Below are 13,380 nucleotides of genomic sequence, written 5' to 3' on the forward strand. Positions count from 1 at the left end.
CCCCACCCCACCATTTTAGACTGCCCCCCTTTTCAGACAATGCTTTTTTTCAGACTCCAAACATTCTTGTATGGTGGAACATTACATTGTCATGATATACAACAATGGAACCTTCCCCCACCCCCCTCCCCACCATTTTAGACTTGCCCCCCTTTTCAGACAATGCTTTTTTTCAGACTCCAAACATTCTTGTATGGTGGAACATTACATTGTCATGATATACAACAATGGAACCTTCCCCCCCCCACCCCCCCCCACCCCACCATTTTAGACTGCCCCCCTTTTCAGACAATGCTTTTTTTCAGACTCCAAACATTCTTGTATGGTGGAACATTACATTGTCATGATATACAACAATGGAACCTTCCCCCACCCCCTTTTAGGACAATGCTTTTTTTCAGACTCCAAACAGTCTTGTATGGTGGAACATTAAATTGTCATGATATACAACAATGGAACCTTCCCCCCCACTCCCCACCATTTTAGACTGCCCCCCTTTTCAGACCATGCTTTTTTTCAGATTTTCGGTTCAGAAAGTAAAAAAAATCCGTGTTCTTTATTTACATGTTTGGTTATCTTAAAAGTGGAGTGGGTGGGTGGTTCCACTTATTTGGCTATTCTTCTGAACAATCATTGAATCATCTCATGATGTCTTTTAAAGCCCAATATTTACCTGCAGGTCACCTTGGACATAAGTTTTGAACCAAATCTAATACTGGGGTGATCTACATGCAAACTCCCAGTTGCAAATAAGCGCTTTACTTTACTGGTAAATTTGCCCAATTTAAATAAAAAAATCAAATCTACTACTTAGCTAACTAAAGCTGATTCTCTTCCGCAGTTTTAATTGAAAAGGACAGGGATTCTGTAATGTACACCATATACATGTAAAAAAAAAAAAAAACCTGTACAAAAAGAGAATTAAAAAATTTAAAAAAAAAGAAATTCTTGGAGCCTGGCGCAGAAGAAATTGTGATAATGGTTATTTGGCCTATTTTCACAGTAGCCTTTATTCTGTTGGGCTACAACTCTGTGAGTGTTCTACATGTGTGCAATTGTTGTTGTTGTTCTGGATTGTTTTTCGTTATGTCTTACTTTTGATGTTTTCTTGAATGAATAAATGTACTGATAAATAAAAAAAAATTAAAAAAAAAAAAAAAAAAGAAAAGGACAGGGATCATGAGTAAAATAGGAAATGCATAACTTCAACAAATACATTACTCTGTACTAAATTATAGACACTAATAAGAGTTACGGTGATGTACAAGCAAAGAGTGCAGCAATGTACAACAGTTGCATTTCAGCTGAGGTTTACTGAACGTGTTTAACCAGGCTGAACTGCAAACAGCACAGCAAATAGCTACAGTGTCAAAGTAATTGAAGCCGCAGAGGATAAATGATGGTGTTAATCGAAAATTTTTAAGTAAATTTTCATTTCATTAATATACTTACCCGAATCACATAAAGAGCATTGACGCAGTCTGAATAGCTAAGGTCTGAAAAGGCTACCCGTCTTAAAGTTTAAAAGGGAAGCAACCCAACCACAAAAAAGGTAAACACAGCTATGGCAACGACCATATACCCGGGGAGTTACCTCCCCTGCCGGGTATGTGACGTCACTCCCATTGCTGCACCACATGGTACACTCATTCGACATTAAAGAAAAACTAAAATATCATAAGCGGGGTTGGCGGGAGGGAATACACTATGTGATTCGGGTAAGTATATTAATGAAATGAAAATTTACTTAAAAATTTTCGATTAAATTACATATTCTTACTCCGAATCACATAAAGAGCAGATAGCATCAACAAGGCGGTGGGAATGAAAAACCAAACTCACCTCAAACCCTTGAAATGAACTGGCCACCTGCGATCAAGGCAGGGAGCGTTCTTGAACCATCTTGCCGAACAGCGGAGACATCTCTGAGGTAAAAGTTCAAAAAGACATCCTCAGAACGCCAGTAGGCTGTGCGTAGAACCTCGTCCAGCTTTCGTGACCGTAGGACGGCCAGAGATGACGCCCAAGCTCTGGTTTCATGAGCTCTAGCAGAGTTCAGAGGGAAAGCAGGCAGTGCCCCCCCCTTTTCCGCAAGGTTCCACTCATATGCTTGTTTTATCAGAGCGGACACCCACCGAGCCATTGTCGTCTTTGCAATATCCTTATTTCTCACAGTATTAATGGAGATAAATAAGAGATTTTGAGATTTCGACCTAAGCGGTTGAGACCGGGCAAGGTAGATGTCAAGGGCTCGCACAGGACAATTAAGGGCGTCCGGATCTCCGGGAGCCAGTATGCTAGTCAGAGGTTTGACGCGAACCAGAGGCGAGGCCTGGTCAGGGGTCTGGTTCTTAGCCAGAAAATGTGGCCGGAAACGCAAGGAAATAGAACCATCAGGTTCTTTAGAGATATCCTCCGGGTTTCCAGAGAGCGCATGGATCTCGCTTCCTCTGCGCGCAGAAGCTACTAGTAGCAGAAAAAGAGTTTTGCGCGTCAGGTTAGCGAAACTCGCCGTGACCAGAGGTTCAAAACGTGCAGAACGTAAGAACTCGAGTACCAGGAAAAGATCCCATTTTGGCATGGGGGAACGAGTAGAAATCTCTTTAAGGGCAGCGCCCTTAATCACCCGTGAAATGACTCCACTGACGTCAATAGAGCGGCCCATCTGGCGTAAGGTTACCGCAATGGCAGATCTCCTAACTCTCAAGGAGGAAGCAGAGGCTCCTTGAGACGCAAGCGAAGAAAGATGGTTTGCCACGTGCATAGACCGAGGGGCTAGCGCGTTCAAACCCTGGGCCTGACACCAGGCAACCCAGGCCTTCCAGTGGGAAGCATAGACTGACGACGTAGAAGCCCTATGAGAGCGTTCCACTAAGTCGAGAGTCTGCTCAGACGCACCAGAACGCCTCAGAAAGGACCGGACAACCTCCACACGTGAAGATTCAGAGACGAGGGATCCTCGTGTGGTATGCCGGTGTGAGGCTGCACCAGTTCCCCTTTTGTGAGAAAGAGCGGAACTGGTGGACCGTGGGCGAGCCTTAGAAGGTCCGGGAACCAAACCTGAGACGGCCACAGAGGAGCGACCAACAGGAGATCCGGACCCTCCATTTCCGCCTTCCGAAGTACTCGACTGAGTAGCTGGAAGGGAGGAAAGGCGTAGGCCTGAAGCCCTGTCCAGGGAAAGGCCAATGCATCTGTCTGCCAAGCCTCGGGATCCGGGAATGGCGAGACGAAGATTGACAGCCTCTTCGAGAAACGGGTGGCAAAGAGATCCACCAGAGGCTTTGGGACGAGGGCCCAAAGGCGAAGCAGTGCCCCTTGAGTGATCGTCCACTCTGATTGAATCACTTTGTCGGAGCGACTGAGCGCGTCCGCCAAAGTGTTCAAGCTCCCCGGAAGGTACCTGGCTGTGAGAGTGATCTGATGGTGCCAGCACCAGACCAGAATCTCGCAGGTCCTTCTCGAAAGAGAAGGGGACCGCGACCCCCCCTGCTTGTTCAGATAAGCTGCCACAGTCGTGTTGTCTGTGAACAGACGAACATGATGGGCGTGAAGGGAGGGCCGAAACTCCTCCAGAGCAAGGGCCACAGCCTCGAGCTCCAGCAGGTTGATGTGCCAGTGGCTCTGCTCTGCCGACCACAGGCCCGACGCAGTCTGTCGGTCTGTGTGCGCTCCCCACCCCGACAGAGACGCATCTGTGAAGAGGTCCGTGTCTGGGGGAGGCAAGGCGATCGGCACACCTCTGCAGACCCAGTCCGAGTCCAACCACGGAAGGGTCGCTGACTGGAACCATCCCTGGAGAGGGACGAGGACGTTCCAGTCCACATGAGCAGAGTCCACATACGGCTTCAGAGCAAGCTGAAGAGGCCGCTTGTGAACTCTGCCCAGAGGCACCAAGAGAGCCATGGATTCCATCTGTCCCAAGATGGAAGCCAGCGTCCGGAGGGAAGCCCGCAGGAGAGGCAAAGTGGACCTGATAAGCGCTTGGAGCTTGTCCACCCGCCGCTGAGAGGGTTGGACAGTCCAAGGGACCGTGCTGAAAGACATTCCCAAATAAGTGAACGTCTGCGACGGAATCAGTTCCGACTTTGTTGTGTTGATCGAAAAGCCCAACAAGTGGGCTTGACGAAGAACAGACTGGGTATGACCCGAGCAACCTGTCCGGCTTTGGTTCATGATGAGCCAATCGTCCAGATATGCCCTGAGCCGGATACCCTGCGACCTCACCAGTGCGCATAGCTGTCTCACGACCATGGTGAAGACCCAAGGTGCGAGAGACAGCCCGAAAGGAAGAGCGCGGAACTGGAAGATCTGATCGCCCCACCGGAAACGGAGCCATTTCCGGTCGGACGGATGCATGAGGATATGAAAGTATGCATCTGTCAGATCGATGGAGGTCGCCCAGTCTCCTGGACGGAGGGAGTCTCTGACCGAAGCCGGCGTCTCCATCTTGAACCGTATCGTTCTCAAGAAAGTGTTGAGCTGCGATAGGTCCAAGACGGGACGCCACCCTCCTGACGACTTGGGAACGGCAAAAAGCCGCCCGTAGAAGCCCGGAGAGCTGTGGTCTAGGACTTTCTCCACCGCGCCCTTCTGCACCAGGGTGACAATTTCCGCCTGAAGGACGGACCTTGCCTCCTGCGAGGAGGGGGGCTTGCATGCCGGCGGACGCCGGGAAAGCGGCGCCTTTTTGTCCAGCCAAAGTAGACGAAAACCCGATCCCACAACGCCCACTATCCACTGGCTGTGTATGGTGGCCGACCAGTGTGATAGAGCCCGGGAGGGGCCCCCCGCCATCACCAGAGTGGAGGGCGGGGGGGGAGGGTGAAACCGGGAACACTTCATTGGGGGTGGGGCTTGCTGCTAGAGCCACCCCGCCCCCTGCCGGACGCTGATCTTTTTCTCGAACCCCTCCAGGGTTGAGAAGAAGACTTTGTCTGCTTCGTGCCGGCAGGCTTAGACGAGCCGGAAGCCTGAGGAGGCTTGGGCTTAGAAGTCTTAGCCTGCTTGAAAGCCTGAAGGGAGAAGTCCGAAAACTGCTGATCCCTGTTGGACTGGATCTCTGATCTTCGCGCATCGAAAATCAGAGGACCGAACAGAGACCCCTCCACAACCGGCGAAGCTCTGAGTGTGTCCAGCGTCGTTTGCTCAGAAAACTGAGAGTGAGCGAGGAATAAATCCCGACGACACGAAACAGAGTGCACATACTGAAGGGCAGACAGACGCATCTGTTCCTCATTGACCCTGGCCAGGGCCGAGAGGAGCGTGGACACGTCATCAGCGTCCTGCTCGCGACTGAGCAAGAAAGGATCAAGCGTCTCAGTAAGAGCGCGAGAGAGAGATCTGATCAGAGTCTCCGAGATGGAGGACAACTCCAGGAGTTGCCGACTGATCTCTTCAGAAGCCAGAAGAGTGTGATCAGGTAGAACCACACCCGAGGAAGGCTTGATTGGCTTGGCCAACAGAGGCTGCAAGTCCGGCGTAACAGACAGAGTTGTACGCGGAAGAGCAAAAGAAGCCAGTAAGTTGCGAGAAAACTTCGGCAGCACGAACTTCTTAAGACCAGAGGGGGTAAAAGAAGAAGCGTGAGCCATAGAAGCTAGGTAAGACTGAGCCTCTTCCGGAACTGGACCGTGCGGAACCAGTAACGGAACAGGCGTGCAGGGGAGACCACTTCCGGCAGGAGATGGACGAGCCAAAACCTGGGACAGCTGATATGCCACAGAAGGAGACTCGGCAAAGCGGAAGCTCTCGTCGCCCTCCTTCGCATACCGGAAGTCAGCCATAGCTGACGGAGCCGCTGAGGTTGAAGAACCCTTAGCCGAAGCACCTTCCGGAAAATACCGGGAAGTAACTTCCGCGGCAGCCTCCAAAGCGCGCTTGAGCTGCGCCGGAAATCCCGAGCGAGGTTGCTCACTGGCTACAGACTGAGTGTCAGAGTAGCCATGATCAACTTGACCAAAGTCAACTGAACCGGAAGCAAGCTGGCGGTCAGGGTAAGCCGAAACCGGAAACCCCCCAGACCGCAAACCGTCGTGTCCCGTAACCATACCAGCAGGCAGAGAAGGGAGCGCTGACGGCAAGCTTGAAGCCGCCGGAACCGGAAGGGGTGTCGACCCAACACCAAAGTGAAGGGAAGAATGCCCCAAACGTCCGTAGTCAGGAAGCTGACTCTCAACCAAGGACATCCGAGAAGGAGTACCCGGAAGAGAGAAAGCAGATCCGGTCTGAGCCGGAAACACGGCAGGCGAAGCCACACCTTGATGTGGAAACGCTGGCCGTGATGACTGAGGCCGGAAGCCCTGCTGCCCGGAGGCCAGTCCACAGTCAACTCCAACACCTGCCGCTGAATGGGAGTGTGAAGGAGGACCTTCGCTTCCGGAAAAACCCGGAAGCGCGACTTCCGAAGGAAACCGCCCTTGCTCAGAAACGAACTCACGCTCAATGGGTACTGAACGAGACTGAGCAGGAAAGCGGGAGTGACCCGCGCCAGGTGAGCTCCGTCCCAGCAGGGACAGTCCAGTGGCTTCACTAGAGCCGAAGGACAAGCTCGACGTACCTTGAGAGCTCCCCGCGGAAGCAGAAGCCGAAGGAGTAGTCGAAGTTCCGGTAGAACAGGAAGCCGTCACCACAAAACCGGAAAAAGAAGCCAAAGAGCGGGCATCGCTCACTGCAGGCGGATGTACGGTGCTTTCCGGTGGAGTAGCACGCTTAAGTTCGTCGCGAACTAAACTGCGAATCTCTGGAACTAAAGAGCTCAACAACGAAGACACAAGTGAAGCTTGCCCGTCTGAAGAAACGGAGGACGAGCAAGCCGCCGACGTAACGCAAGTAGAAGTAGTACCGCTCGCGCTAGCGTGTCCGGGAGGAGAAATGGTAACAGACATGACAGTGTTCTTCTCTTTGTCCGAAAGGACAACTAACACAGGTTTAGAACCTTGAGAGGATGATTTAGGTTTAATTTTGCCCTTAACATCGCCCTTGCCACGTCTACTCGCGTTCTCTGCCATGCCGGCCAAAATGCAAATGGCGGCCAACACAACACAACAACAGTTACTGACAAAATTTCACAAGTCCGAAAAGGACGAAAATTATCAATAACCAGCCAAAAGTTCTTACGATAGGTAAGGTAAAATGGAAAGAGCTCACCAACTACCAAGTAGAGGGAAAGCAGACGGGTAGGTGGTCGGTGGGTGTTATGAAAACTCCAACAACGCACAGAGCCTATGGAAAACACGACCTCTCGTCAGAACTGAAAGATGTCGAATGAGTGTACCATGTGGTGCAGCAATGGAAGTGACGTCACATACCCGGCAGGGGAGGTAACTCCCCGGGTATATGGTCGTTGCCATAGCTGTGTTTACCTTTTTTGTGGTTGGGTTGCTTCCCTTTTAAACTTTAAGACGGGTAGCCTTTTCAGACCTTAGCTATTCAGACTGCGTCAATGCTCTTTATGTGATTCGGAGTAAGAATATGTAATTTAATTAGTAATAAAGTGCTCTGGGGCACTAACCTAACAGATCTGCTGTTGTTAGCTTAAAGCCATTAGCTGTGTTGTTAACTGCACTCATGCTGTATGCTACTCTCGTACAAAAAAAACCATGTGATAGTACCCGCTATTACGAGCTAGTCGTGTGACAGAGAGTTTTCTTGCACACGAGACTGTAGATGTTTCACGACGGCTTTAGCCGGAGTGAAACAGCAGCAGTCGAGTGTGCAAGAAAACTCTCTGTCACACGACTAGCTCGTAATGGCGATTATGTCTCACAGCTTCAACAGAGGAGAGAACAAACACGTTTTGCGTACTCACGCTTGATAAACCTAAACACAGGAGCAGCCATTGTGGAGAGATCTACTTTTTGACGAAAGTGACCGAACAACTATAAATGACGTCTCGGTATATGTGAATGACGTCACAGTCATCGTCACAGTCTGTATCTTTTGAAGCATCGCAATCTTCATGACGTCTTTCTGTGTCTGCATCCGCGAAATGTTTGTTCTTTCCGGGATCTTTGTCATCTATGTTCAGAACTCTGTCCTTCTAGATTCAGACTAACAAGCCTCCTGAGCGAGCCACTTTCCAAGGGCAGCTAAATTCGCGTATGGAAACAGTACCGTCGTCTGGGATGCCGTTTTCAGTGTTCTCAGCGTTGAAGAATTTGTAAGGAGAAGAAACGATAACAGCAGGAGAAATAAAAGTCGTGTGTGCATTTTGGGGTTTTTGGGGGGACGATTTCGAGTTTGAATCCGTTCTTGCACATGCTCCAAAGCGTGTAACATACAATCTTGCACACGTTTGCTTTAGTAGTGGCAAAGAAGGAAAGCGTGTGACATTATAGACTTCATGCTGTACACTGATACATATACAAGACTTATTGAGAAGAAAAAAATGCCCCTAGCCCATTCTGTCAAGGGAACGACGGCTGTTTATGACGGTCTATACAGAATTTCCCTGCTTACACTGTATGAGAATTCATTGTGTGGTGAACACAAATTAAACCCTTCTTTTACATTTTACAGTCAGTCACATGAGTCTGGTATATATATATTCATGATCATGAGCAGCATGTACATTGTATATATGTGAAATGGCGGCAAACACTGCCATACATCCTATTTCAAACACCTGCATTAACTTTAAAGAAACAAGCATTAAAATGAAGATCTTTTTAAAATATTAATTCACCTGTAGTCTGTTCTATACTTTCCAGACAAAAACACGCCATAGAAAAACTGGTTGACACCACCTGACAAAGAGTTTACCTGGTCTTTGACGCAACTCAAGAAACCCTATAAAATGTACATGTAATCCGTTTGGATATACATTGTATATATATATCTTATATAAGAATAATATCCCACCTATAATGTCTCCAAACATTGTAATAAGTTGAAATAACACATTGCTAGTGTCAACTTAATCATATATATGATCCCGTCACACTAAATCACAGTATTCAGTCCACCTATAAACTTCATTAGTAAACCAATCTTGATCCACACAAAACTGACAAGGATAAGAAACAGAACATAAGTGATACAGGCCGAGATTAAGCATATAAATCAGACAGGATGAAACCTCCAGAGACTGAAATAACACAAGAAAAGGGGAAACAGTTCAATAGTAGGTGAGCGCTGGCTGTGTACACAGAAGCCTGTAGGGCCAGCTCAAGGGCTCAGGAAAAAAATCAATGGAAATGCCAGTCTTGATCCACAAGCACCAGACCTCCCACCAGGCAGCAAGCCGTTATTCAAGACACACAGAGCTTTTGGGGGGCTGGACCAGTCAAAAGATGTCCTGCTTCTGGCACACAATCCTGACAGATGACCATCATGCTCTTAAGGGTCATCCACAGCAAACTTTGTTAGATGGTCGGGTCGTGCATGCAGTATTTGAGGGGTCAATAAACCCGAGTCACCCAGCAAAACACACCAACATCAGCAAAATGAATCTGCTTTAAAATTAAGCAATAGCATTGTTAATGAAGCCGTGGTTTAAATGTTCAGGAATGTACCGGAAACCACAGAAAAGTGGGAGAATCTAACCCAAACCAGAGTTCATCATCATGTACATCAAAGTCTTACTTCACACTCATACGACTCCAGCGACTGTTATGGCAGAAATGCTGGGTAAAAGAAGGCCATGCAAGACCAGTGTCAAATCACCACAGGATGCATGCAGACATGAAAGTTAGTCAGCCACCCTCAAAATCCAATATATATATTCACACAAATCATGGAAGATTTGTCCAAGCTACATGCTGTTAATCCCGTGAAGCCATGACAAAATGTTGTTAGCGCACTGCACTGCACCCCAAACAAAAGACAAACCATGTCTGGAGCAAGTTTCACTGCAGCTGCCACAAGTTGTCTTGCTTGGTCCACACACTCTGCTGTTATCACAGTCAAATTGGTTTGGAAGTGTGTGGTACAGTAGTACCTGCCATATCCGGTCACCCATTAGTCATTGCAAAGGTGACCGCAAATATCAGGTGGCCGTCCATTACAGGCCCCCTCCTCCTCCAAAAAAAACACCAAAAACACGATCAAGTTTTCATGAAGAAAAGAAAGCGATCATCCATGAGCCGCCGATTCATTGTCTCTGTTAGTTTTGCTTTCGTTTATACATCTTAATTATTTGCGTGTTTAACTCGATCGTCCTGGCTAAGCTATTGTTTCGTATGTTTCTATGTGTGTTGTTTGGAGTATTATATATGTATTTGAGTGTCAGATAAACAAGTGTTTCAAACTCACATCAGCTGTGATCGATCCGGAAGTGACTGCCGTAAATGTACATGTATGCGCATGTCTGTATTTACAGTTTGCGCATGCGTAAGTATTCATGTCGTCTGCTCGTGCTGTGCCGTCTGTGCACACAACACACACACCACAGGCGCTCGCCCGCGAAAGTGACAAGTGGCCGTTAAGTGGCCGCTCCTGTCGAGTAAGAGGGGCACCTTAGGGCAAAAGTCAGTGACCGTTGACCGCGTCAGACAGGTTAACGGCCATTAAGAGTCAATTATAGAAGGAAAACTCATTAGTCATGGGAAAGCTGGCCGCTCCGGGCAGGTTCACGCCCACGAAAGGGCCGGAAATGGAAGGGACTACTGTATATAAATTTAAAAACAAGTCGCGTAAGGCGAAAATACAATATTTAGTCAAGTAGCTGTCGAACTCACAGAATGAAACTGAACGCAACGCAACGCAGCAAGACCGTATACTCGTAGCATCGTCACTCCACCGCCCGTGGCAAAGGCAGTGCCCGTGGAATTGACAAGAAGAGCGGGGTATTCGTTGCGCTGAGAAGGATAGCACGCTTTTCTGTACCTCTCTTCGTTTTAACTTTCTGAGCGTGTTTTTAATCCAAACATATCATATCTATATGTTTTTGGAATCAGGAACCAACAAGGAATAAGATGAAAGTGTTTTTAAATTGATTTCGAAAAAAAAAAATTTGATAATAATTTTTATATATTTAATTTTCAGAGCTTGTTTTTAATCCGAATATAACATATTTATATGTTTTTGGAATCAGCAAATAATGGAGAATAAGATAAACGTAAATTTGGATCGTTTTATAAATTTTTTTTTTTTTTTACAATTTTCAGATTTTTAATGACCAAAGTCATTAATTAATTTTTAAGCCACCAAGCTGAAATGCAATACCGAAGTCCGGGCTTCGTCGAAGATTACTTGACCAAAATTTCAACCAATTTGGTTGAAAAATGAGGGCGTGACAGTGCCGCCTCAACTTTTACGAAAAGCCGGATATGACGTCATCAAAGACATTTATCCAAAAAATGAAAAAAACGTTCGGGGATTTCATACCCAGGAACTCTCATGTCAAATTTCATAAAGATCGGTCCAGTAGTTTAGTCTGAATCGCTCTACACACACACACACACACACAGACACACACACACACGCACATACACCACGACCCTCGTTTCGATTCCCCCTCGATGTTAAAATATTTAGTCAAAACTTGACTAAATATAAAAACAATAGTTACTCTTTGTACCAGACGACAGCAACAAACAAGTAAACAAAAGCAGTGATACAACATTCACATAAAATATTTTAAACGAATTGCTGAGAAGCCAATGCAACCCAAGCCCAACCAAAAGATGTGCAAATCCACAGCTGGTAATAAACTAAATAGCCCCCTCCCCTTCCCCAACAAACAAACAACATAAGAAAATAATAACAACATATTCCGTACATTCATGCTTGCATAATTACAACAATTTCTGTGAGCTTCCTCCTTGAAACTATGCAGATGTGACAAGAGACCACCCTTCCATCGACATCCTAACACTCATCAAGAAATGGATGCAGAATCAGGTGGCATAACAAAAGACAATTTATGTGCATGAAGCTCAACATTGTAAAACTCACCACAAAGAGAAGTAATACTGCTGCTTCCTTCATGGACAAATTTGCGTGTGACAGATTCTTCCATTATCTGTTTCACCTGTAATCAAAAGAACATCAACTGAACATCAATACATATTCTGGTTACACATCGGAACACACACACTCATGCAAACACAAACACAGTGACACACACACACAGCAGTCAATCTGCACTGGGTTTGACAAAACTTACACAGAGCTATGCAAAGTCCCAAGTCATGGAAGAACAGTATTTCATAATACTGTGCAGACCGGCTTACCCCCAAAGCTTGTAAAGAGTAATGGTAAAGTTTAAAACAAGAAGAGCAAACGCTCGATCGAGTCACTTTCGCAGTTCTGAATATTATATGAGGCATCAGATGGACAGGAAGAAATTGCTATTCACAACACAATGAGTCACGTTCACATAAAATTTGAGCCCGGTCACTTTTATAGTTTCCGAGAAAAGCCCAACGTTAAGTTGTGTGTTGCCGAACAGAAAAGGCTAGTTATCTCCCTTGTTTTTCTGATAACGTTCGTAAAAGGCTACAGATGTAAATACTTTGATGTAAAGAATAATCCTACAAAGTTTCAATCACATCCGATGAACTTTGTCAAAGATATAAAATGTCTAATTTTTCCTTTGACGCTGACCTGTGACCTTGAAAAAGGTCAAAGGTCAACGAAACCATCGTTAAAGTGTAGAGGTCATTGGAGGTCACGACTAAACAAAATATGAGCCCGATCGCTTTGATAGTTTCCGAGAAAAGTCCAACGTTAAGGTGGTGTCTACGGACGGCCGGCCGGACGGCCGGCCGGACAGACTAACACTGACCGATTACATAGAGTCACTTTTTCTCAAGTGACTCAAAAATAGTAATCTGATGACCAAAATAGTAACCTAGTGGTTACAAACGCCAACATTAGCAACACAAACCTAATTTGAAGCATATTTTAAAATCGTAGTCTGGACTCAAATGGAGTATTTTCTCCCCAACATCCTAAAATAGTAATAAATTACTCCAAAATAGTAAGGGTAAACAGGTCTGTACTGTGGAACTCCCTTCTACGACCCCCAAAACTCTGAGAAAATCAGGTCTTAAAAATGAGAATGTTGTTCACAGCCTCAGGGGACAAAAGGTTAGTTGGACCTGGATCGAAAATATGTATAGGTCCAAATAAACCTAGCCTTGTCTACTTTGCAGGAAAATGAACAGTGACACTGACAGATAGACCTCCTCGTGCTTGTCAAAACTTTTGGACCATCAACTGGCCAGAGCAACACGCCATATATCAAAAAAGTATATTTGTGTCAATGGCCAAAAACAATTCTGGGAACAACACTGTCATGTCAGTCAATGCTTCTCTAAAAACAAATTAGAAAGTGACAGCCTAATTTTAGGCACAGTAAGCCTCCCGTAAACCATCACAGAAACTGTCAGGCTTTTACACACAGTACAAACACCCTTTCGTTAGAACAATCAC

Source organism: Littorina saxatilis, linkage group LG9, assembly GCF_037325665.1.
Source record: "Littorina saxatilis isolate snail1 linkage group LG9, US_GU_Lsax_2.0, whole genome shotgun sequence".
Taxonomy (NCBI): domain Eukaryota; kingdom Metazoa; phylum Mollusca; class Gastropoda; order Littorinimorpha; family Littorinidae; genus Littorina; species Littorina saxatilis.